We start from the raw sequence: 24,715 nt of genomic DNA on the forward strand, positions 1-24,715 counted from the left end.
TCTTATAACGAATTATAGATATGAATCAAATTTTCAGTATCCAATACCTAGGTAGTAGTATCACAGATAGAGAAATTATAAGATATTATTATATAAGCACCTTGATCAACAATCATTTGCTTATTTCTCTTCCTAGATCTATTCGGGTCTGCCTTAGACTGCTTAATTCCCTGCATGATTTTTCTGCATCTTGTATTTTCTTCCTCTCACATAGGATCGATGCCCCACTGAGAATGCATCCTCAAGGGTGTCAAAGGATTTGTTCAACATTTGAAGTATTTTTTCTGACTGAGCTTCCTCCAATTTACAATTAACTTCATCATTCATAGTAGCTCTTATATGTAATGTACCATCGCACGATCATTGAGTCACTTCTGATAGGTGTCTCTAACCATTGCACATACATTAAGAGTTGGTACTTCAGGTGCTAAATCCATAATCACATATAGGATCCTCTCATGCTCTAAAATAATATTTAATTTTCGATACCAATTATCAAAATTAGATCTCATAAGTTTGTCACTGTCCAACAGTTAACAGAGTGACAAATGACTAGCCATAATTGAAAAAAATATTAAGACCTATTAGTATATGAATTAATTAAGCCTAAAGATTTTGACTTTAGTTTAAAGGTTCTCCTACTATTTTATATGAATTGATAATCTTTACCTTCAATTCGAAGAATTATCTTAATTCCTTAACGGATTTTAGAATCCACACAGATTGCACACTAGCTCGAGTTTGCTCGACCAACCCATATGCATCTACGGATAGATTCTTAACTAATTATTTTTTTAAATAATTTTTAGTAATGATTTTGCCTCAAATTCTTTTTCAGTAGGCTTTAGTCTCCACTAAAAGTCTCAGTTAGGTCCAACCATTAATATGACCATACTCAGTGCATCTAACTAACGAATGATTAGCCCCAAATTTGCTCAGCCAACCTAACCATCCATCAGAAAGTCACATTTGAGTCATCATATTATGAATGATAATTTTAATAACAAAAAAATACCAGACATTTGTGCCTCCAATGATTATTAAGCTAATAGATCCATTATCACCCAACTTAATAAGAGGCTATGATTTAGTTTTCCCTATAACTATTTCATTTTAAGGATCTAATAATTTAGAAGATTTAGTTATATGATTTTAGAAGATAGAAAAAAAATTAATCAGTAAGTCATAAATTCTCTCACTGACTTCACTAAGTTATGAAGAGGACTAACGACAAGCTAGTCTAATGACACCTAAATCAGTCACACTGATTTGATTTAATGATCTAAGAATCAGAGAAGAGATCAACTGGTAAGTCATAAATTCTTCCACTAACTTTATCAAATCATGAAGAGGACTAGAGACAAGCTGGTTCAAAGACATCTGAATCAGTCATACTGATTTATCTTACTGGCATGGATCAACTCGAATCAATCAGTAACTTAATCAAAATATAATCTATCGAATTGATCAGATAAGTGAGATCGATGGGAGGATCTACATCAGCTTGCCTTAGACACCATTAAAATAGTCAAGTAAGTAGACTGTCAATTAAAAATCATCGATCGAATTGTCATACTTATCTTAGATACCAATTGATCAATTAGTTTCGATTCGATCAACCAAAGAACTCGAACTAAACCACTGAGCTATAATCAGATCTATTTGGTATAGTCAAAAATATGAACTTGATCAAGCTATAACTATTAAGGCTGATCTTAAAAAAATTTTGATCTAATCTAACTTATTTTTTGATTAGATTTAATCAATTTTTCTAATTAGTCTATATTCGTTTCTAACCCTAGGTCTAATCTAGTTAGATAACCTGATTTTAGCTAACCCATTGCCCTAACGGTTTATGTGATGTCTTAGGATCTTCAATTCTCAAATCTAAATCTTTTAAACTTAATTTCAAATTAAGTGTGAAAAATATATGTTTCAGTTTGTAAAACTATTTTGCTAGGGTTTCAAGTGAAACATACATCATATGTCATGCAATTTTCAGATCTTAAAATCTAATTTTCAGATCTATATTTAATAATTAAATATATATCAATTTGATCTAAATTTCATATGTACATCATATGCATCATATAAACTTTTAGATCACTATATATTATATCATATGCAACATACAATTCAGATCTTAAAACTAATTTTCATATCTGATTTTACTTCATTAAAATTACATTGAATCACAAATCACTTTAGAACTAATCTAAATATATTCATGATCAAAATAATTTTAAAATATCTTTTGTTATTCTTTTTTATGAGATATAATTACATGACACCCTAACATACCATAAAAGCATCCTATCGAATGGAAAGAGAGGACCTTTAAATCCTACTTGCTCTTATGATCGAACGTCCTGATGATCATCTCAATTCTAATACTGGACTACTAAGATTGAAAATCTAATTTCTAAAACTAATTACATCTACACATGTAATTAACAAAATTTAGGCGTGCACTAATATGAACATGATCATATCATACATATTTTACATCTAATTTAATTAGATCAATATATCATTTTAAATCTAGAATTAAATTTATACAGCATATAAAATATTTAATTCAAATCTAGATCATATAGAAAAATAATCAGATACACATATGAATGCATAGAAAATAAAATTCTGGTTAGATCTATTTTATGTTATGCAAAATTTTGTTTAAGATCATATCTGAAAATCTGTCAAAACAGATTCAATTCACATCCTGATTAAGTCTAACTTTCAACCTGAAATATTTCATAAAAAAATTGTTAGAAATTGATTTAAAACAGATTATAAATAGGTTGTTATTCCAACAAAAATTTACAATAAATTTTTTTTTGTTATAACAGATTTATAACAAACTATCATCAACTATTGATTTGATTCTTGAAATTTAATCAAAACTAGATCAAAAAAATTTTAATTAATAGGTTTAAATTAGATTTAATATCTAACATAAAAATTTGGTTACATACAAGATGTAAATATATCAGAAAAAAATATCTATGCATCCATGTATCAGTCTGGCTCTGATACCAAATGAAGAGAATAATCCGATCAGAGTCAAATCGCTAGGGTGCATTTGAAAAAAAAATTATTCTAAATTTTATAACTTTTATAAAATTTTATCTTGTATGCAGTGGATTTAATAAAGAAGGGATCAAGAATGTTGGGGTTTTTTGAATCTGATGCCTCGTGAGGTCTGGATGTGCAAGTCCTCTACTTCGTGCACATGTCAAGCACCGTAGGAAAGTAGGATGAAGCCTCGGAACGTCGCACCTTCTGAAAGCAATAAAGGGAAAGAGAAGATCTGATTTCCTCTTAAAGGATGTCTAGGAAAGTCCCCTTAATGCCCAAGAAAATCAGCACCAAGAAGACCAACATGCAAGGGAAGAAAGGATGCCTCCTTTCTTGTTGTCACACAACCTATCTAAATCACGGTGTTTTGTTTCTTTTGTTGCACAAAAGTTTCACACCATCATCGATAGTTAGAGCCCTCCCTTTAAATAGATGTTGGACGCCCATATCTAATTAAAAGACTCAATTGACTTAGGACTCTGGTTCAAATCTGATTTGAACTAGATTGAATCTCATCCAATCACTTAAGAAACCAAAGGAGGAAAGGAGAGCGCCAAACTAACACATGAACTTTCTTCATGCGGCACAAAAATATGAGGTGGAAATAAATCAGCACTCCCACTTTCTTTTAGTCAGCCAATGATGAGAGAGAGTCTCAGGGTTTTGGGACTCTTTGGTTTTAAACCAAATTACTCCAGATTTGACTCCATTTAAATCCAATTCGAACCTGATTCGAATCAGATTCGATGAGCCTATCAATCCTAATCTAATTAGAATTTCGATCCAAGTCTAATTTAAATTTCTAATCCAATTAGCTTTAATTAAATCAGATTTAATCTAAAATTAATTAAGATAAATTCAATCTCTCATAAATTTTTTGGTTCACTGATCAGATCATTATCATTTTTAAAATTAAATCTGCACCTCATATCCAATGCTAATTAGATATAGTCAACTGTTTAATTTCATATGATCCTTAACTTAATTCTCAATTAAACTAATCTATTTTGTCAATCAAGTCTCGTACTTTCAAATTGAACACATAGATATTAGGTCAATTCTTTTCTACTTTATCTAACTTTGTACATGACTCTATAGATTCGAATACTAAGTCAGTAGCATAGAAACTATTTTTTTGTACTAATCCAAAGTTACCATCTAGCAATAATTTTCAATGTTCGGATAAGTCGAATGTTTGCAAGATAATATTCAAGAACCTTGGAATATGCTTACTGCATAATTCATCCTTTTATTTCTGAATGCTCAGGACAACCTAGGATTTAACTATCAATCCTAGATGAGTTATCTATATTGTATTTTAATCTTTTAAATCCATCACATGGATTATCCTGATCGAGATTTTACTAAATTAAAATACAGTGATGCATTATCTTTTATAATCTGGAGGGATCAATCTCATCTCAATCTACACACAAGCTTCACAAGTACTTGATTGTACCTAGTAGTCTTCCGTCACTGTATTAGAAATATAGATAGTCTAGCATCAAAGTATAATGAGTTATTTGCAAGCCACCATGATGATTTTAGGTCTGAGGGATACTTATACCCATATCTTTCGCGAGCTGTCCTTGACAGCAGAGCGCTCCGCAGGTGAGTCACTTGTTCAGTGACGATGTACTCCTACATCTCACCTATATGCTATATTAGTATCTCCACACTCATTGATTATAAAGACAACTAACCTATATGGCACACAACGATCTATACTTGATAAACATCATCATTTTTTAATGACATATCATTTAGTCGCGAACATGGCTTAAGAACTATTTGATAAATCCTCTTTTATCGATTACTTTATAGTTCTAAGGACTTCATCACAACACAAGAGTTCTAATAAAAAAAATATAATTTATAATAAAAAATATCAAATAATTTTTATTAATTTATAATTCATATATAAATTACAAAGAGTATAATCATCCAAATAATTGGCTTTAGGATATATTTTCTGACAATATATTCTTATAATTATATTGCAAGCATAATATAACATATTATTACAATCATAATACTATATTATTATAATAATAATAACATAAAATATCATATAATAATAATATTATTATAATATTATATTGATTCTAATAAAATTAATAATATAATTAATATAACACTATAATATATTATATTTAATATAAAAATATAATATATTGGATTATATTACATTATACTTTATTCTATTTCATGATTATATAATAATAATAATAATATAATATTACTATATTATAAACATAAAATATAATCTATTATAATACTATTATAACATATTATATTATAATTATCAAAATATTATATTATACTATATTATAATAAATATTATATATTATAATAATATTTTAATACATAATAATATGTAATATTATACTGTATTATACTCTATTATATAATATTATGTAATATTTTATTTATTATTATCATTTTATCATACCAAATATAATTTTTCTTTTTAAGCAGCAAATGCATATTAAAGTTTCAAAATATTTTAGAAATATAATTACTAAATAGCAATAATTTTTTATAAAAATTTTACTTTCAAAAACTGTATAAGTATATGCTTGTTAAAATACCAGCAACCTTGCTACCTCTCTTATCCTAGCACCACGTTTTTACTAGTTTTGAGAAAAACATTACTAAAGTATAATAGAAAAGGGTCATATTTAGGGATTTTGTGATGAAATATAGATCCAACCTCCCCCCACCCATGCCCCCAAGAGTACAAGATAAATATAACTTAGACAATATATATATCAAAGTTACAAAGAAGGAAATCTTATTTTCATAGACTTTTTATATTATATATTTAACTAATAATTTACACACAATATTACTGATACAATACATTGTTTACATACGCAACTAATGGCTAGTGACATGAGAAAGTTATACATTTGACTTATCATGATATATAGACATTAATTATGATATATATATATATATATATATATATATATATATATATATATAGAGAGAGAGAGAGAGAGAGAGAGAGAGAGAGAGATGTCTTTGTCATATAATTGGCTAGGCCTATTAGCCATATAAAGAAGAACGAGTCAGGTTAATACACCAACAATTGCCATAACATATCGCACAGCACAATTAAAAAAATATAAAATCATAAGCATCTTGATAAGCTCCATCTGACTTTATCAGTCATGATGCTTGACTAAACCAACCTTCGCCTTTTGCAAAAGGTCGGCTCAAAACCATGGATATCAATATATGATCATACAAGAGGATGCATGGGCTTACTAGATTACATTCTCTTATGTAGATCATTTAATATTGGTTTGATGTCATCACCATATATACAAGTTGCAATGATTGCCTTCGGCCCTTTGGCTATGCAAGCCATTGAATGTGCATGGAGGGGGCCCTGGGTCATCACTAATCAATTAATGGTGGTTGAACAATGGTGGCCAGGGTTCTTTCTTGGAGAGGGGGTTATCAAGTCAGCGCTTGTTTGGATCAGGCTGCTGCTCTTTCATTGGAATATTAAGGGAGATCCTCTGTCATTCAGATTGCAAGCAGGCTGGGCAACTAATGTTCGTAGATGATTGCATCAATTAATACCGAAGGATAGGATTTGCCCGAGTCTTGCGTCAAGATTGGCACCACATGACCCTTGAAATCGGGGGTTTCCATCTGGGGATTGGATTCGATTTTTTATCAATAATTCATCTATGAGAACATCTCTATAGTTTATATTCAGTGTGGCTGGATTGGAAATCTGCTAGCCCACTATCAGATAAACATAGTAAACACTTGGCCATAGAGTGAGACAGAGATCCGATCGAAGGACTTTGTCGATACAGAAAATAATGGTGGTAGTCTCCCCAAAGGAGGAAACCAATGAAAGTGGGAGAGCCGGTTCCAAGGGTCTGACTCATACATGCCTTGGCTGTGAAGGCAAGGCAGAGACTCTCATAGAGTAACGATCTCAGTGAGATAAAGAAGAAGGGTGAGTTGACTCAAACCCATTGGTTAAACTTGATGTAATTCAAGCTGACTCGATAGGTCAATAAGAAAATATGGACGACCAGCTTGCATGATGGAGATCTCCCGAGTGCTCGGCCAACGCAGCGGTTAGCTATTGCCAAGAGTCAAAATCACTCTGTCCCCTTCTAAAAGCAAAAGTGATTTTTACTCAAACAAAAGAGATTATTAAAAAATAAATAAAAAGCTCATTGGTGTTTCATTCATTTATTGCATCATCCTCTTGTAATAGGTATTTAAAATTATGAGAAGTATCCAAGCATAAAAAATCTTCAGCAACAGTGACTGATTATCAAATGATGTAATCTAAATGTTTTCACTGGATGTGTAACTTCCTGGATTGGGCTGAAACTGAGTCGGGCTGGGCCGGGTTACATTTTTACTCGAGTTCGATCCGAATTTTTTTTCGAGTTTCGGACTGGATTTAGATCGAAAATTTTAAAATATAAGGTCCGGGCTTGGCCCACACTTGAGCCCAAGTTCGGCCCAAAATCATTCGGGGTGGCCTAGACGTTTGCAATGGGTCAAAGATACATACAGGGAGGAGGGAGAGGGAGTCATTGGTGGTGGCCGTCAGGGCCTCGTTGTCATGGACGCGGAGGTCGGGGCGGAACCAGACGACGGTGCAGCGGCGGCCGACAACAAAGTGGGAGGGGTCGGCAGGGCGGCGGTGGAGGAGTGGGGAGGGGGATTGGAAGGGGGAGTTAGCGATACGAGAAGGTGTGGAGATTTTGGAGAAGGGTTTCGAGGAAGAAGTGGAGAGGGAGAGGTGGACGAAGGAGGAGATCTGGGAGGGATTTTGATGTGGGCGAAGGCGGAAAGGGAGGGTTTTTTGGGGGAGGAGAGGGAGAGGGAAATGGAGGCTATTGGAAGGGGTTTGGTGAGCTCCAAAGGTTGCTGCTGCTCTTCTGAGCCTTGGGATTCAAGGTCAGGGGCTTCCAGGGTTTGGGAGGTGGGTTTGGACTCCATGAATGCGGTGGAGGAGAGAGAGATGAGGAGAAGTGGATAGATGGAGGGGAAGTGCGGTGATGTCATGGTGCTCGGATGCGGCTCCTCGCGGCTGCCGGCAGCTGCACGATCTCCGCCTCCCCGAAGTGAGCGAAAGTAGAATTCTCGCTCGCCGACTTCTTCATCCACCCCGCCAGCTTCTTCTCCTTCTCCTCCCCCGACTTCTCCTACGAGTCCGACTGGTATCGGTTGAAGTGGTGCTGCTGTTGCTCCCCACCTATGGAAGCATCGGGTGCCTCCATCGTGTTCGATTTGCAGGAGAGAGGGGAGATAGTGATGGTGGCGTCGAGGGTGAAATCGTCAGATCGAAAGCGATAGAGGTCGATGGAGCGAATGCATTTGAGAACGGCGGAGGGGCCGCAGGAGATGGGATGGGGGCGGTCGTCGTCGTCGCAGGGGCAGTGGGAGCGAAGGGTCTTGGAGGTGAGGGGATGGGGGAGTTAACGAGCTGAGGAAATGAGGAGGAGAAGACTGATGACTAATTTATAATTTTTATCCGATCACTTTTCTATATAATTTTTAATTAATTTTTTTATTTAAAAATTTGAATGATAAAAATATTTATTTTTTTAAAAAAATTATGACATTCAATGCATATTATAGACGCAGGATGACATAATATGGACATAGAATGACATATTTTCAAAAGATAAAAATATTTTTATTATATAAAATTTTTAAATAAAAAAATTGATCTATAAATATTAAATATATATTAAAAAATAATAATAATTTAAATTAATCAAATAAAATAATATATTTTATTTGAAATTTTTTTATGCCATCTGTGGTGCATAAAAAATTTCGCATGAAACTACGTTGCTTCTTGTGCCTCCGTGAGCACTTCACAAACGACAATTTAGAACCCAACAGGGTGCCAAACCAAGAACTTGTTTGGTACTGTTGGGATATACCGACCGGTCCCTCTCACGCCGACTCACCATCGGGCCCGCCTGACCAGCGTCCGACTTTACTGACTGCACCGACCGACGACTGCCGACACTGTCCGACCGAGTATACGTTGGTCGGGCAGACCCTTTCCATTCCCGACTGGCCGAACTGCGGAGCCTGATATCCGACTCCCGCAACACGCCCGATTGACCGTCGGAGGGTCCCTAGGTTTTCACCCGACACTCCACAACCAGACGACGATGTACAGTCGGTCGGCTCCTCCGAACACCGTACGACTGCTGAGGATCGCCGCCCCGACAACGGCATGCGGCGTAGCCATCCTGGGATATTGTCCCACCTAAGACATAGGTCAACCCTAGTGATTTGACAACCCCACAGCGATTTGACAGCCCCACGGTGATCCTGACAGCCTCCGACGATTTGACAACTCTCCCATTGTCTGCGTCATTAATGACGGCGCTATGCCGCGCTCTACTATAAAACGGGGAAGGCAAGAGTGCTAGAGGAGGTCCCTTCGAAACTCTTGGGCTTACTCTACTCTCTCTCTCTCTCTCGCTGAGCTCCTTGATTCTTTTCTACTGTTGCCTAGTCTCCTCTCTAACTTGACCGTCGGAGGGTCCCAGCCGGAGTCACCTCCGGTCAGTGCGGACTTCTTTTGCAAGCGCTCGTTTCCGACGACCAGGCGACGAGGGGATTGGCCGCAACAGGTTTGACGTGCCAGGTAGGGGGGCGACAGGGATCACGACCCCCACAGAATTTGAAACATCCTTTCGAGATGACAAGAACCAGAGCTCAGCGATCGAGGGCCACCGGATCGGCAAGGTACTTTTTCCGTCGGGAAGAGGCCTCTCCTCCACCCTCCATGGCGAAACCTAGCTCTCCACATCCTGTGGTGACCGCGGAGGCGCAGATCGTGGCAATCGTGCGGTAGATGACCGTGCTGACGGATGCGGTCAAGAGCCTTCAACAACCAACCCAGTTGCCACTCTCGCCGACGGAGCAACCGACGGCACACCCGATGCCCTCCAGGAGCAGCCGCCGACGCCTGCGTCGGTCTCCATCCCCTCCTCAGGAGCAGCCGTCACGGCACTCCCACCGGGGGGAAAGGGCGGACGCAGCATGATCCCCACCGGTCCCGACGACCGTCCCCTTCCCAGCTAGAACGAGCAAGGAAGGAGAAGCGACCGCGGACGCCGTCCGCCTCCCTCTTAGATTCGTCGGGAGACTCCACTCCCAGGATCTCTCAGCACCGACGGGCCGACGACTACGAACGTAGGTTCGAAGAAATCGACCGTCGACTCGCCTAGCCGCAGGTGGACGGACAGAAGTCCTCGAACGACATCGACTTCCAGACCGCCCAACCTCTCTCCCGACTCATCCTCGACGAACCGATCCCTAGTCGGTTTAAGATGCCCCATGTGGAGCCCTATGACGGCTCCACCGACCCAGTTGACCATCTGGAGAGCTACAAGGCTCTCATGACGATTCAAGGGGCGACCGATGCCCTTCTCTGCATCGGCTTCCCCGCCACACTTCGCAAAGCTGCCAGGGCCTGGTACTCCGGCCTCCGCTCAGGAAGTGTTCACTCCTTTGGGCAGCTTAAGCACTCTTTCGTGGCCCACTTCAGCACTAGCTGGAAGCCCCCACGAATCTCCGACAGCCTTTTTTCCCTCAAGCAGGGAGAAAACGAAATACTCCGATACTTCATGACGCGATTCAACGCGGCCATGCTCGAGGTTCGGGACCTCAACGAAGACATGGCTATCTCAGCCATGAAGAGGGGGCTAAGGGGGTCTCGATTCACATACTCCTTGGATAAGACCCTCCCCCGGACATATGCCGAACTGCTGGAGCGTGCGTACAAATACATACGCGCAGATGAGGAAGTTTCCGACCGACGCCTGACTGAGGCCAAGGGTCCGAAGGAGAAGCGAAGGAAGGGTCGGGCTCCAGTCGAGCCTAGCAAGCCCCCGATCAACAGACATGTTTCACCCGAACGACGAAGCCCGAGATCACCTCGACGGCGGAGTCCGAGGTCGACGCATCCCAGGTATGATTCTTATACCCCTCTCTCTGCTCCTCGTGCACAGATTTTGATGGAGATCAAAGGGGAAGAATATCTACGACGGCCTCCACCTTTGAAGGCAAAGGGCCTCGATCGATGAAAGTACTGTCGATTTCATCGGGGCTACGGCCACAATACGGAGCAGTGCATCCAGCTCAAAGATGAGATTGAGGCCCTCGTACGATGAGGGTACCTCGGCAAATTTTGATGGAGCCTGCCGACTCGACCCGTCCCTGACCGACGACCCCAATCGATTGAGGAAGCAGCGAACAACCAACCAACAGCCGGAGTCATCAACATGATCTCCAAACGAGCGGATCGAGGGACGACTGCTACAGGGGAGTCGACGAAAAAGCTGCGCCAGGATAATGTAATCACCTTCACGGATGAAGATGCTCGGGGAATCCAAACTCCCCATGATGACGCTGTCGTTGTCTCGGCAACAATAGCTAATCACGATGTAAAAAGTGTTGCTCCTTGGATTGATTTTGATGATTACAAAGCATTTGAAGGGGTACTAATGATTTTTGCTTGAAAAAAACTTATTGCTCTTTAGGGGCAAAATTATAATTTTATCAAACCCTGATTTGAAAGCATCAAATGATAGAACAAAAGATTTATGATCCATTGGTGAAAATTTTATTATTTTTGGACTTGTATTTTGAAAGATATTCATATTTGAAAAATATGAGTCGACCCATGAGTCGACTCATGGCATATGAGATGATTGACACGCTGAATTTTTGGATGGCACAAACTTGGCACACCCTGTGTGTCGACCATTGAGTCGACCCCCAAGACATGAGTCGACCCATGAGTCGACCTTTGCGGGTTTTGGGCCAATTTTACAGAACCTTGCTTCCCGTTTGATTTTCTGGTGTTCTTCCACAGAGGTCGACCCATGAGTCGACCCCCAGGCATGAGTCGACCCATGAGTCGACCCCTGTGACGGGATTATTCCGCAACGGCTAGTTTTTAACCCATTTTAAGTACTTTTAATGCTCATTTAATGTGGTCTAACGGCTCTATTTCAGCCCAGAATATTTTCCACCATTTCTTGAAGCTATAAAAGAGACAAAAAGGTAGGAATCATTAAGTAGAATCAAGAAGAGAGATTTTGAAAAGAGGATTTCAAGCCAACTTTTTAGCCCTAAGTAAAAACTCACATTCAAGAAGCCTTTAATCCAAGCTCACCAACTCCTCAAGTGCACATTCAAGTCACCAACCACCTTGAGAAAATCAAAAAGAGTCTTCTTCTCTTTGAGTAAAGTGTATTTAAAGTCTCATTCGCTCATTAAAGGAGCTTTCTTTGTACTTACTTGTGCTATTCATTGTTATACTTTATTTGAGTTATTGTTTTTGTTTTGGAAGGATTCCAAAACAAGAAAAGGTTGATCCGAACCTTGAATCGGAGTGTATTGGATTGGCTTGTACTCGAAAAATAAGTGGACTAGCTTGGGATAGCTAGAGTCAGAGTTTTTGATGTTTGTATTCGGGGTGAATACAAGTTAGTGGATTGAAATTTTCAAGTAGGAGCTTGGGGAGTGGATGTAGGTGTAAGGTTGGCACCGAACCACTATAAATCCTTTTGTTTATGGTGTGCCTAATTGCTCTTCTTTAACTCTTCATTATTCTCTTGCATTCTTGCTTTTAGCCATTAGCCTTGAATTAACTTTACTCTCCCTATTTATTTAGCTATTGTCAAACATTTTTCATAAGTCATAAGTTAAGCTTAAAATTTTTAGAAACCCAATTCACCCCCCTCTTGGGTTGCATAGCTGGGCAACAAGTGGTATCAGAGCCCGGTGCTCTAGCTCTACTTTGATCTAACCAATCAAAGAGCCAAAGATCTATGGCAACTCAAGTCGGCACTTCTCTAGCCGAGGGGCAGTCCACTAACCGACCTCCACTTTTCAATGGATCTAATTACACCTATTGGAAAGCTCGGATGAAATATTCATTCAAGCACTAGACTATGATATGTGGAGTATCATAGTGAATGGCCCTCACACACCCACTAAGATTATTGATGGTATGGAATCAGCCAAACCCGAAAAAGAGTGGGATGAGGTTGATAAGAAAATGGCCCAATTAAATGCTAGAGCTATGAATGTTCTATATTATGCTCTTGATGCTAACAAATTTAATCGTATTTCTACTTGCTTGTCTGCTAAAAAAATATGGGATAGATTAGAAGTAACCCATGAAGGAACCAATCAAGTAAAGGAGTCCAAAATCAATATGCTTGTGCATAAATATGAATTATTTAAAATGGAGCATGATGAGTCCATAACTGATATGTTTACTCGCTTTACTAATATTATAAATAGTTTAAAGAGTCTTGATAAGTCCTATACTAACAGTAAGCTTGTAAGAAAGATTCTCAGGTCCTTACCAAGAACTTGGGATGCCAAAGTGACTGCCATCCAAGAAGCCAAGGACTTGAACATTCTACCCTTGGAAGAGCTTCTTGGATCATTGATGACTCATGAGCTGAGCATGAAGCAACATCAAGAGGAAGAAGTCAAAAAGAAGAGAACAATCGCCCTCAAATCCACAGCTCCACCAGATAAAGAAACTGATAACATCGAAAATGAAGAGCAGGATGAAGAGATGGCACTCATTACCCGAAGATTCAAGAAATTTTTGAGAAAAAGAAAACAAGGGATGAGAAAGAGGCCATTCACAAAAGGGGAACAGAGCAAAGAAAAGGATAAAGACCAACTCCTTATCTGCTATGAGTGCAAGAAATCGGGATACTTTAAGTCCGAATGCCCACAACTGAAGAAGGGTCTCAAGAAGTACAAGAAGAAGGTCATGATGGCCACTTGGAGTGCGAGTGATGACTCAAGCTCCGAAGAGGAAGACTCGACTGAATAAGCCAACCTGTGCCTTATGACACATGAAAATGAGGTAATTTTCGAAACTCCTAGTAACTTTACATTTGAAGAACTGCACGAAGCTTTTTGTGATTTAGTTGATGAACTAAAGAAACTAGGGATAAAGAATAAAGATCTAAAATCAAAAAATCAATCTTTATTAAAATAAAATAAAAGCATTTCAATTGAAAAATTCATCCTGCTTCAAGAAAATCAAAGTTTAAAGAATGAAATTGTCAAGTTAAAACCATTAGTTAAAAAATTCACCTTGAGTTCAAATAAACTTAATATGATTCTTAAAAATCAAAAGGCCGTGTATGATAAGGCTGGACTTGGTTATAACCCCTTGAAGAAACAAAAGTATCTGAAAAATATCTATGTAAACTCTTTAAGTAACAAGTCTTCTAATATTACTTATTTCAAATGTGGTAGAGTAGGACATAAGTCATACACTTGTTTCTCTAACAAATCTGCAAACTCAAATATAAAGAAAATATGGATTCCAAAAGGAACCATTATGACTAACCAAAAAAGACCCAAGAAAGCTTGGGTACCTAAAACAAAAACTTGACTTTTGCTTGCAGGTGTGTCTAGCATCCTAAGGAGGAAACAGGAAATGGTATCTTGACAGCGGATGCTCGAGACATATGACTGGTGATGAATCCCAATTCATCACTCTTGATGCTAAGAATGGAGGGATGGTCACCTTTGAAGACAATGGCAAAGGAAAGATCATCGGTATAGGTAACATTGGTATCACTCCCTCCAAATACATTGAAAATATTTTGTTAGTAGATGGTTTAAAGCATAATTTACTAAGCATTAGTCAATTTTGTGATAAAGGATACAAAGTTGTTTTTGAATCTTCTGTTTGCATTGTAACTAGTCCTATTAATGATGGCATTAAATTTATGGGACATAGACATGGTAATGTTTATATGGTAGATTTAAATGATCTATCCAAAACAAACATGCAATGCCTAGTATCCTTGAATGCCAAAATTAATGAGACTAGTTGGCTTTGGCATCGTAGGCTTGCACATATTAGCATGCATTCACTTTCAAAATTAATTAAGAAAGAATTGGTTCTTGATTTGCCAAAATTGAATTTTGAAAAGGATAGAATTTGTGATGCATGCCAACTAGATAAACAAACAAGAGTTTCATTTAAATCCAAAAATATTGTTTCAACCTCTAGACCTTTAGAGTTTTTGCATATGGACTTATTTGGACCTACTAGAACTACTAGTCTAGGAGGAAAACGATATGGTTTTGTAATTATAGATGATTACTCTCGTTTTACTTGGATTTTCTTTCTGACACACAAGGATGAAACTTTTCAAGTTTTCACTAAATTTTACCGAAAAGTCACTAATGAGAAAGGTTTTTCAATTCAAAATATTCGAAGTGATCATGGAACTGAATTTGAAAATCAAGACTTTGAAAAATTTTGTGATGAAAAAGGAATAGGTCATAATTTTTCTGCACTTAGGACACCCCAACAAAATGGGGTAGTAGAAAGGAAAAATAGAATCCTAGAAGAAATGGCCCGTACCATGCTATGTGAAAGCAACCTTCCAAGATACTTTTGGACGGAAGCTATTAACACAGCATGTTACATTTTAAATCATACTTTGATTAGACAAATTTTAAAGAAAGCCCCCTATGAGCTTTGGAAAGGAAGAAAACCTAATATTGCATATTTTCATATTTTTGGTTGTCGATGTTTTGTATTAAATAATGGTAAAGAAAGACTTGAAAAATTTGATGCAGATGAAGCAATCTTTCTTGGTTACTCCTCCACTAGTAAAGCTTTTAGAGTTTTTAACAAAAGAACCTTAGTAGTAGAGGAGTCAATACATGTTGTCTTTGATGAATCTAACGATCTTTTTCAAGGAAGAATGAAGGTGTTGATGATGCAGATCCTCTTATAGAAGGAATGAAGGAGATCACTCTGAAGGATTCAACAATTCAAGATGATGAGGAACATGAAGACGAACAGGATGAGAAAAGTGAAGAACATCAAGAACAACCTCGAGGTACAAATGATCTACCTAAAGAATGGAGGTATGTTCACAATCACCCTAAGGAGCTAATTATAGGTGATCCTAAGCATGGAGTAAGAACTCGTTCTTCACTTAAAGATGTATTTAATCATTGTGCTTTTGTCTCTCATCTTGAACCTAAAACTATTGAAGAAGCTGAAAATGATTATAATTGGATTAATGCAATGCAAGAGAAACTTAATCAATTTGAAAGAAATAACGTATGGACTTTAGTATCATGACCTAAAAATTATTCAATAATTGGCACAAAATGGGTCTTTAGGAATAAATTAGATGAACATGAAAATATAATAAGAAATAAAGCAAGATTGGTCGCTAAAGGTTATAATCAAGAAGAAGGAATTGATTTTGATGAGACCTTTGCACCTGTTGCTAGATTAGAGACCATTAGACTTCTACTTGCATATGCTTGCTTTATGAAATTTAAATTATTTCAGATGGATGTCAAAAGTGTATTTTTGAATGGATATATTGCTGAAGAAGTCTATGTAGAACAACCCCCAGGTTTTGAAAATCATGCTTTTTCTAATCATGTTTTTAAATTAAATAAAGCTCTATATGGTTTGAAACAAGCACCCAGGGCTTGGTATGATAGGCTAAGCAAATTTTTACTAAATAATGATTTTTCAAGAGGTAATGTAGACACAATCCTTTTCATTAAAAGAAATCAAAATGATATATTAATTATACAAATATATGTTGATGACATTATTTTTGGGTCTACTAATGAATCTCTTTGTCAAGACTTTGCTAAGCTCATGCAGGGGGAGTTCGAGATGAGCATGATGGGAGAACTTACATTCTTCCTCGAACTCCAAATCAAACAAACAAAGAAATCTTCATCACCCAAAGTAAATACACAAGAAAATTACTCAAAAGATTTGGAATGGAGAACTCCAAAGCAATTGGCACACCTATGAGCCCTTCATGTAAGCTTGACAAGGATGAAGAAGGTAAAAGTGTAGACTTAAAATATTATAGAGGTATGATTGGCTCTCTATTATATTTAACTGCAAGTAGACCTGATATCATGTTTAGTGTTTGTCTGTGTGCTAGATTTCAATCTAATCCTAAAGAATCTCACTTGAATGCTGTTAAAAGAATCCTTAGATATTTAAATGGTACTCAAACTCTAGGATTATGGTACTCTAAGGACTCATTAATTGATTTAATAGGATATTCAGATGCTGATTTTGCTGAATGTAGATTAGATAGAAAAAGCACTAGTGAAACTTATCAATTTCTTGGAGTTAACCTAATCTCCTGGTTTAGCAAGAAATAAAATTCGGTAGCATTGTCTACGGTCGAGGCCGAATACATTGCAACCGGAAGTTGTTGTGCTCAAATCTTATGGATTAAGCAACAACTCGAAGATTTTGGTATCAAACTTAATGAAACACCCATAAGATGTGATAACACTAGTGCCATAAATCTTACTAAAAATCCAATTCAACATTCTAGGTCTAAACATATTGAAATCAGACATCATTTTATAAGAGAACATGTTCAAAACAAAGATATAATTCTTGACTATGTTTGTACTGAAAAATAATTAGTCGATATCTTTACAAAGGTCCTAAGTGAAGATAGATTCTGTGAAATTAGGAGAGATCTAGGAATTCTTGATCCATCTGCTTAAATATCTCTCTAATTTCAAGGAATCAATGTCAAAATTTCTTTGAGCTTAATTTCCATCATTTCTCTTGGACCTAAAAGCTCAAGATTATCATTCTCATAATTTTTCATAGAGCAAAATTTCTTCTCCCAGAGTTTTGAATTTTTTTAAAATTTATTCATAATTTTTTTGAAATTTTGTGAATCATGAGTCGACCCCCTAGGGTCGACCCAATGACATACTTACAATTTTCGGCCAACATCCCACGGGTTCATCTCTTTTTGATTAAAAACCCCGTTCATGAGCCGACCCTCTCCATCTTCATCTTCCTCCCTCTAAAACCTATAGTCCTCTTCTTCTTTCTCTCCAAATCCAAGGTCTAAGCCCAAGATCCTTCTCCCATCACCTCTCCACCTCAAATCGCCCCTTAGGAAAGGAGCTATTCCCATTTTTCTCCCTTGATTGGAGCGATTGGAGCATGCCCTAACTTTCACCATTCTTCTCCAAATCAGAGTTTCTCTCCTCCAAAAATCCCTTTCCATCCCCTAATAACCCTCTATCTCCTCACACATTTGATCTTCCAAGTCTCCTTGCTTGTTCTGGTGGTGAGCATGGCTCCAAAAATGAAACTCCCTCAAAGAATAAAATCAGTCCGTGAGTTGGAAGAGGGCGTGCGCAGGAAAAGACAAGCTTCTCAGACCTCTTCTGCTTCCATTCCTGCTTCGGCATCTGCTCCAAGTTTCTCTCAGTCTCCTCTAAGCCCTAGTAAAATTCCTCTATCTGTCAGAAAGGTAGAATCCGGGAAAAATGTTGACTTCAGATTTTTTGAAAAAGAGGGGTTCTCCATTGGTTCAAAGATCAAAAACCAAGGTTGGGGATTTTACTGTTCACTTAAAGAAGTTACATATGTGGATTTGGTTAGAGAGTTTTATCTGAATCTGTGCTATGGCAATGGAACAGTAACATCCACTGTTAAGGGTATTGATATCTGTTTAGATCCTGTTATTTTGGAAGAGATTCTTCATTTGCCCTGTGAGGGATATTCAAACATGGAACTCCTAGTGAAGGAAGAAGGAATTAATGTGATTTTAGGAGGAACCTACTCGGGAAGCCTAAATAAACTAGAAGTCAAGATCCTGTCCATTGAAATGAGGATTCTACATCAATTGGTAACAAAGCTTTTCTTCTCAAGAAGTGGTAGACATGACCTCCTTTCAGGCTGAGACATCTGCATCATGTTTCATGTGATCACCCAAACCCCCCTAAACCTCCCTGCATTAATGATAGAAGCTATGAGAGAAACCCTGAATAGGTCCAAGGCACATCTGCCTTTCAGAATGGCCCTCACATTGATTTTCAGGAGGTTTGGAGTTAGTTTTGAGGGGGAGGCATCAGCTAGGCTCTCTCACTCTGACACCATCAACCAACATACTTTGCACCGCATGAGATTTACTAGGATTGATGGTGGTTGGATTAAGGGTGCAGAAGAGAGAGTTGAGGACAGAGCTGAAGAAGAAGGTCCTTCATCACCTCTCCATGACATCAGGACAGCATCTCCAGACATCCAGTTTGTTTCAGATCCAGAGGCTGGCCCTTCAGAGTCCACTAGGAGGCACATCCCAGTCCAGCAGCCAGACAGCAGAGCATTTTCCTCTGAGATCAGATTAGCTGATGACCAGATTGAGATAATCTCTCAGCGTGTGGCTTCCTTGCTTTCTCGACAGTGGGGTACTTCAACTTTTGTATCGGGATCCACATCATTAGATGCATCTGATCAGACTTTGATCCCCCACATCTCCACTGTATTTCAGATGATCTCAGATCAGTCAGTTCGGATTCAGCAGCTCGAGGGTTACATTTTGAGACTGACTGGGAGGGTACTTGACTTGCAGGGGCAAGTGTTAGCTCTGGCACATCCACAGCCACAGGAATGCACTACTGAGGTCTCAGACCTATCTACGGAGGCTGCCAGACTTAGAGGAGTATTGAAGAGTGGATTTGATTTTTTGAGGAGAGAGATCAGAGGCTCTAGTGAGCATGCATCCATCCAGTTCACTGCACTGCTACAGTCTGTTTCGAGAGCTCTGAACCTTTTAGACACCATCAAGCTCTCTCTTGCAGTTCAGTCTATTGCTTCTCAGCCTTCAGGATCATCTCGCCCACCTACTCGTGCCAGCACCTCCACTCGTGGCAGAGGCAGACGGGGTAGAGGATGAGTCCTTGATCGTGATCCTTCATCTCCCCACCCCATCTCCGATACATCTGATTCTGATCCATCCAGTCATGAGCTCTACTAGATCCTTGTTGTTAGTCTTGACTTTTGTTTCTTTCTAGGATCTATCTTCTGGGCCATGTAATGATGTTAACTGGTTGACTTTTATATTTTGATATATGTATTGGAATAACTCTATGCTATCAGTCACTTTTTGATTATAAATCTACTCTTTGACTTTTAATGTATGACTTTCAAATTGAGTGCATGCTTAAAATACTATGCATTGCTATTTCATATCTATGATATCTAATGGTATGTTTGTTTTATGATTGCTGTATTCAGGGGGAGTAAACATTAATGTTAGTAAAATTAATGTTAGTACAAGAAGCTCAAGAAGTAACATTAGTAAAATTATTTTCATCAAAAAAAAAAAGAGAAAATGTATTCAAAGAAAAAGGGGGAGTAAACAATTTTTGTTGATGATGTCAAAAAGGGGGAGAAATGAAAGAATCAAAAGCAAATTGATAAAAGAATCAAAAGCAAATTGAGTAAATTATTAAGTAAAAGTAAAAGCAAATGAGCAAACTTTAAAATTAATTCTTAGACATGCTCTGGTACCAAAATTAAATAATCAAATGAGAATGAGCAAATTTTCAAGATGCTAAGCAATTTGAAAAACAAGCAAATGAGATATTTTCAAATGAGCAATTTTCAAAATTCTTAGGCAAATTCTGCTTTGCTTTGATAACAAAAATAAATTTTGCTCTGATATCAAAATCATATAATCAAATGAACAAATTTTTAATTTATTAAGCAATAGGTAAATTATTTATGCAAATAAGCAACACAAGCAAATGGGCACATGTATCACATGCCAAAAGAATCAATCTTCTTTTCAAGCAAATGCACTTATAAGTAATTTTCAAGTTGGTAGTAAATTTTCTATTTATCTTCAAACTACCTATAATGCATTTCATTCCTTTGAAATTCATGCTCATTATTTCATATATATGCTTTTGCTCAAGTATTTTGTCATCATCAAAAAGGGAGAGATTGTTGCTCCTTGGATTGATTTTGATGATTACAAAGCATTTGAAGGGGTACTAATGATTTTCGCTTGAAAAAGATTTATTGCTCTTTAGGGGCAAAATTATAATTTTATCAAATCCTGATTTGAAAGCATCAAATGATAAAACAAAAGATTTGTGATCCATTGGTGAAAATTTTATTATTTTTGGACTTGTATTTTGAAAGATATTCGTGTTTGAAAAATATGAGTCGACTCATGGCATATGAGATGATTGGCACGCTGAATTTTTGGATGGCACAAACTTGGCACACCCTGTGAGTCGACCCATGAGTCGACCCCCAAGGCATGAGTCAACCCATAAGTCGACCTCTGTGGGTTTTGGGCCAATTTTACAGAACCTTGCTTCCCGTTTGATTTTCTGGTGTTTTTCCACAGAGGTCGACCCATGAGTCGACCCCCAGGCATGAGTCGACCCATGAGTCGACCCCTGTGACGGGATTGTTCCGCAACGGCTAGTTTTTAACCCATTTTAAGTGCTTTTAATGCTCATTTAATGTGGTCTAACGGCTCTATTTCAGTCCAGAATATTTTTCACCATTTTTTGAAGCTATAAAAGGGACAAAAAGGTGAGAATCATTAAGTAGAATCAAGAAGGGAGATTTTGAAAAGAAGATTTCAAACCAACTTTTCAACCCTAAGCAAAAGCTCACTCAAAGCATTCAAGAAGCCTTTAATCCAAGCTCACCAACTCCTCAAGTGCACATTTAAGTCACCAACCACCTTGAGAAAATCAAAAAGAGCCTTCTTCTCTTTGAGTAAAGTGTATTTAAAGTCTCATTCGCTCATTAAAGGAGCTTTCTTTGTACTTACTTGTGCTATTCATTGTTATACTTTGTTTGAGTTATTGTTTTTGTTTTGGAAGGGTTCCAAAACAAGGGAAGGTTGATCCGAACCTTGAATCGGAGTGTATTGGGTTGGCTTGTATCCGAAAAATAAGTAGACTAGCTTGGGATAGCTAGAGTCAGAGTTTCCGATGTTTGTATTCGGGTTGAATACAAGTTAGTGGATTGAAATTTTCAAGTAGGAGCTTGGGGAGTGGATGTAGGTGCAAGGTTGGCACCGAACCACTATAAATCCTTTTGTTTGTGGTGTGCCTAATTGCTCTTCTTTAACTCTTCATTATTCTCTTGCATTCTTGCTTTTAGCCATTAGCCTTGAATTAACTTTACTCTCCCTATTTATTTAGCTATTGTCAAATAATTTTCATAAGTCATAAGTTAAGCTTAAAATTTTTAGAAACCCAATTCACCCCCCCTCTTGGGTTGCATAGCTAGGCAACAAAAAGAATTCTCATCGATAATGGAAGTTCGACCAATGTTTTGTTCTACTCGACTTTCTTTCGAATGCGACTGTCGGCTGATCGGCTCGAAAGAGTCTCCACGCCCCTGGTGGGTTTCGCCGGGGAAGCCGTCACGGTGGAAGGAGAAATTACTCTTCCCGTGACAGCCGGAACCGAACAACGACAAAGCACCACCCACTTAACTTTCACGGTCGTCCAAGTGTCTTCAGCTTACAACGCCATACTTGGAAGATCCGGACTAAACGCCTTCAGAGCGATAGTCTCGATGTATCATCTGCTGGTCCGGTTTCTGACTAAAAATGGAGTTGGAGAAATATGCGGGGACCAACAACTCGCCCGGCGATGCTTCCAAATCTTGACTCAGAGCGATGCGCGAGAGGGTTCTCTGTCGATCGACAAGCTGGATCAACGGGAAGAGCAGGAACGGGGTGAACCAGTCGAGCAGCTAGTTTTCATCCCAATAACAGAAAATCCCGAACGGGTGATCAGGGTCGGATCACAATTATCCGACCCAGGACGACGACAACTCATAGAGCTGTTGAAAGCCAATGTCGACGTATTCGCTTGGTCGGTGGCGGATATGTCCGACATTCCCCCGGAGACAATGACCCACCGACTCAACATCAACCCTGGCGTGCGGTCGGTGAGGCAGAAGAAGCAGTCTTTCGCTCTCGAAAGGCAGAAGGCCATCGATGAAGAAGTGGGCAAGCTACTCGAGGCGGGCTTCATCAGAGAGACCACGTATCCCGATTGACTTGCCAATGTCATCATGGTGAAGAAAGCCAACGAGAAGTGGAGGATCTGCATCGACTATACCGACTTGAATCGGGCCTGCCCGAAGGACAGCTTCCCACTTTCGAAGATCGACCAGCTGGTGGACGCGACATTTGGCTATCGACTGCTCAGCTTCATGGACGCCTTCGTCGGATACAACCAGATCCAGATGGCGTCGGAGGACGAGGAGCATACGGCTTTCGTGACCACCAAGGACCTTTACTGCTACAGAGTAATGCCCTTCTGAAGAACGCCGGGGCTACCTACCAACGGCTTATCAATAAGGTCTTCAAAGACTAGATCGGGCGTAACATGGAGGTGTACGTGGACGACATGCTGGTGAAGAGTGTGCAAACTTCAGACCACGTGCAAGATCTCGAAGAAACCTTCCGCACTCTACGACGACATCGGATGAAGCTGAACCCAACTAAGTGCACCTTCGGAGTAACCTCGGAGAAGTTCCTCGGGTTCCTCATTTCGCAACGAGGAATCAAGGCCAACCCTGAGAATATCAAAGCAATCATCGACATGCGGCATCCGGACATCAAAAAGGAGGTGCAGCAACTCAACGAAAGAATCATCATGCTCAACCGATTCATTTCTCGATCGATCGAGAGATGCCTTCCATTTTTCAAGACCCTAAGACAAGCGAAGGATTTCTCTTGGCCAGACGAGTGCCGACGGGCCTTCGAGGAACTGAAGAAATATTTGACTTCTCCGCCCCTACTTGTGAGGCTGGAGGTCGGGGAAATGCTGTATCTTTACTTGGCCACCTCCCCAGAGGCAGTTAGCTCGATGCTCGTCCGAGAGAACAAGAGCCGAGTTCACCAACCAATATATTACATCAGTAAAGTACTCCACGAAGCCAAAACTCGATACTCGAAGGTAGAGAAAATGATATTTGTCCTGATCATTTCAGTACAGCGACTCCGTCCGTACTTCTAGGCACACACTATCGTGGTTCTCACCGACCAACCCTTGAGAGCGATCCTGCATCGCCCCGACACATCAGGACGACTGACGAAATGGGCAATGAAGCTGAGTGAGTTTGACATTCAGTACCGACCCCGACCAGCCTTGAAAGCCCAAGTCCTGGCCAACTTTATCGTAGAGTGCCCGACGACCGACCAAGGACCGAAGGGCGAGAGCCCTGGAGAAGTTGCAATCTTCGAACCTGACCCCAGGTCTACTTGGGTGCTGCACATCGATGGAGCTTCCAACGCTCGAGGGATCAGAGCTGGGTTCCTGCTAACCAACTCGGAGGGAGTGGTCACCGAGTATGCCCTCCGATTTGACTTTAAAGCCTCCAACAATCAAGCCGAGCATGAGGTGCTCCTCGCTGGCTTGAGGATGGCGAAGGAGCTTGAGATCGACAGCCTCAGAGTCTTCTCTGACTCTCAGCTGATCGTAGGGCAAGTTAGAGGTGACTTTGAGGTGCGAGACCCGACCATAACAAAATATCTCCAAAAGGTGAGAGATCTCGTGACACACCTCAAATATTTTAAGATCTCCCATATTCCCAGGACGGAGAATGCTCGAGCCGATGCACTCTCCAGGCTTGCGACATCGGCCTACGACGCCTTGGGTCGGACATTCGTGGAGAGCCTCGAGCAGTCGAACATCGACAGGGCTGAAGAGGTGCTGCAACTGACGACCGAACCAAACTAGATGGATCCGATCATACGGTATTTGACTG

Source organism: Elaeis guineensis, chromosome 16 (assembly GCF_000442705.2).
Source record: "Elaeis guineensis isolate ETL-2024a chromosome 16, EG11, whole genome shotgun sequence".
Classification (NCBI taxonomy): domain Eukaryota; kingdom Viridiplantae; phylum Streptophyta; class Magnoliopsida; order Arecales; family Arecaceae; genus Elaeis; species Elaeis guineensis.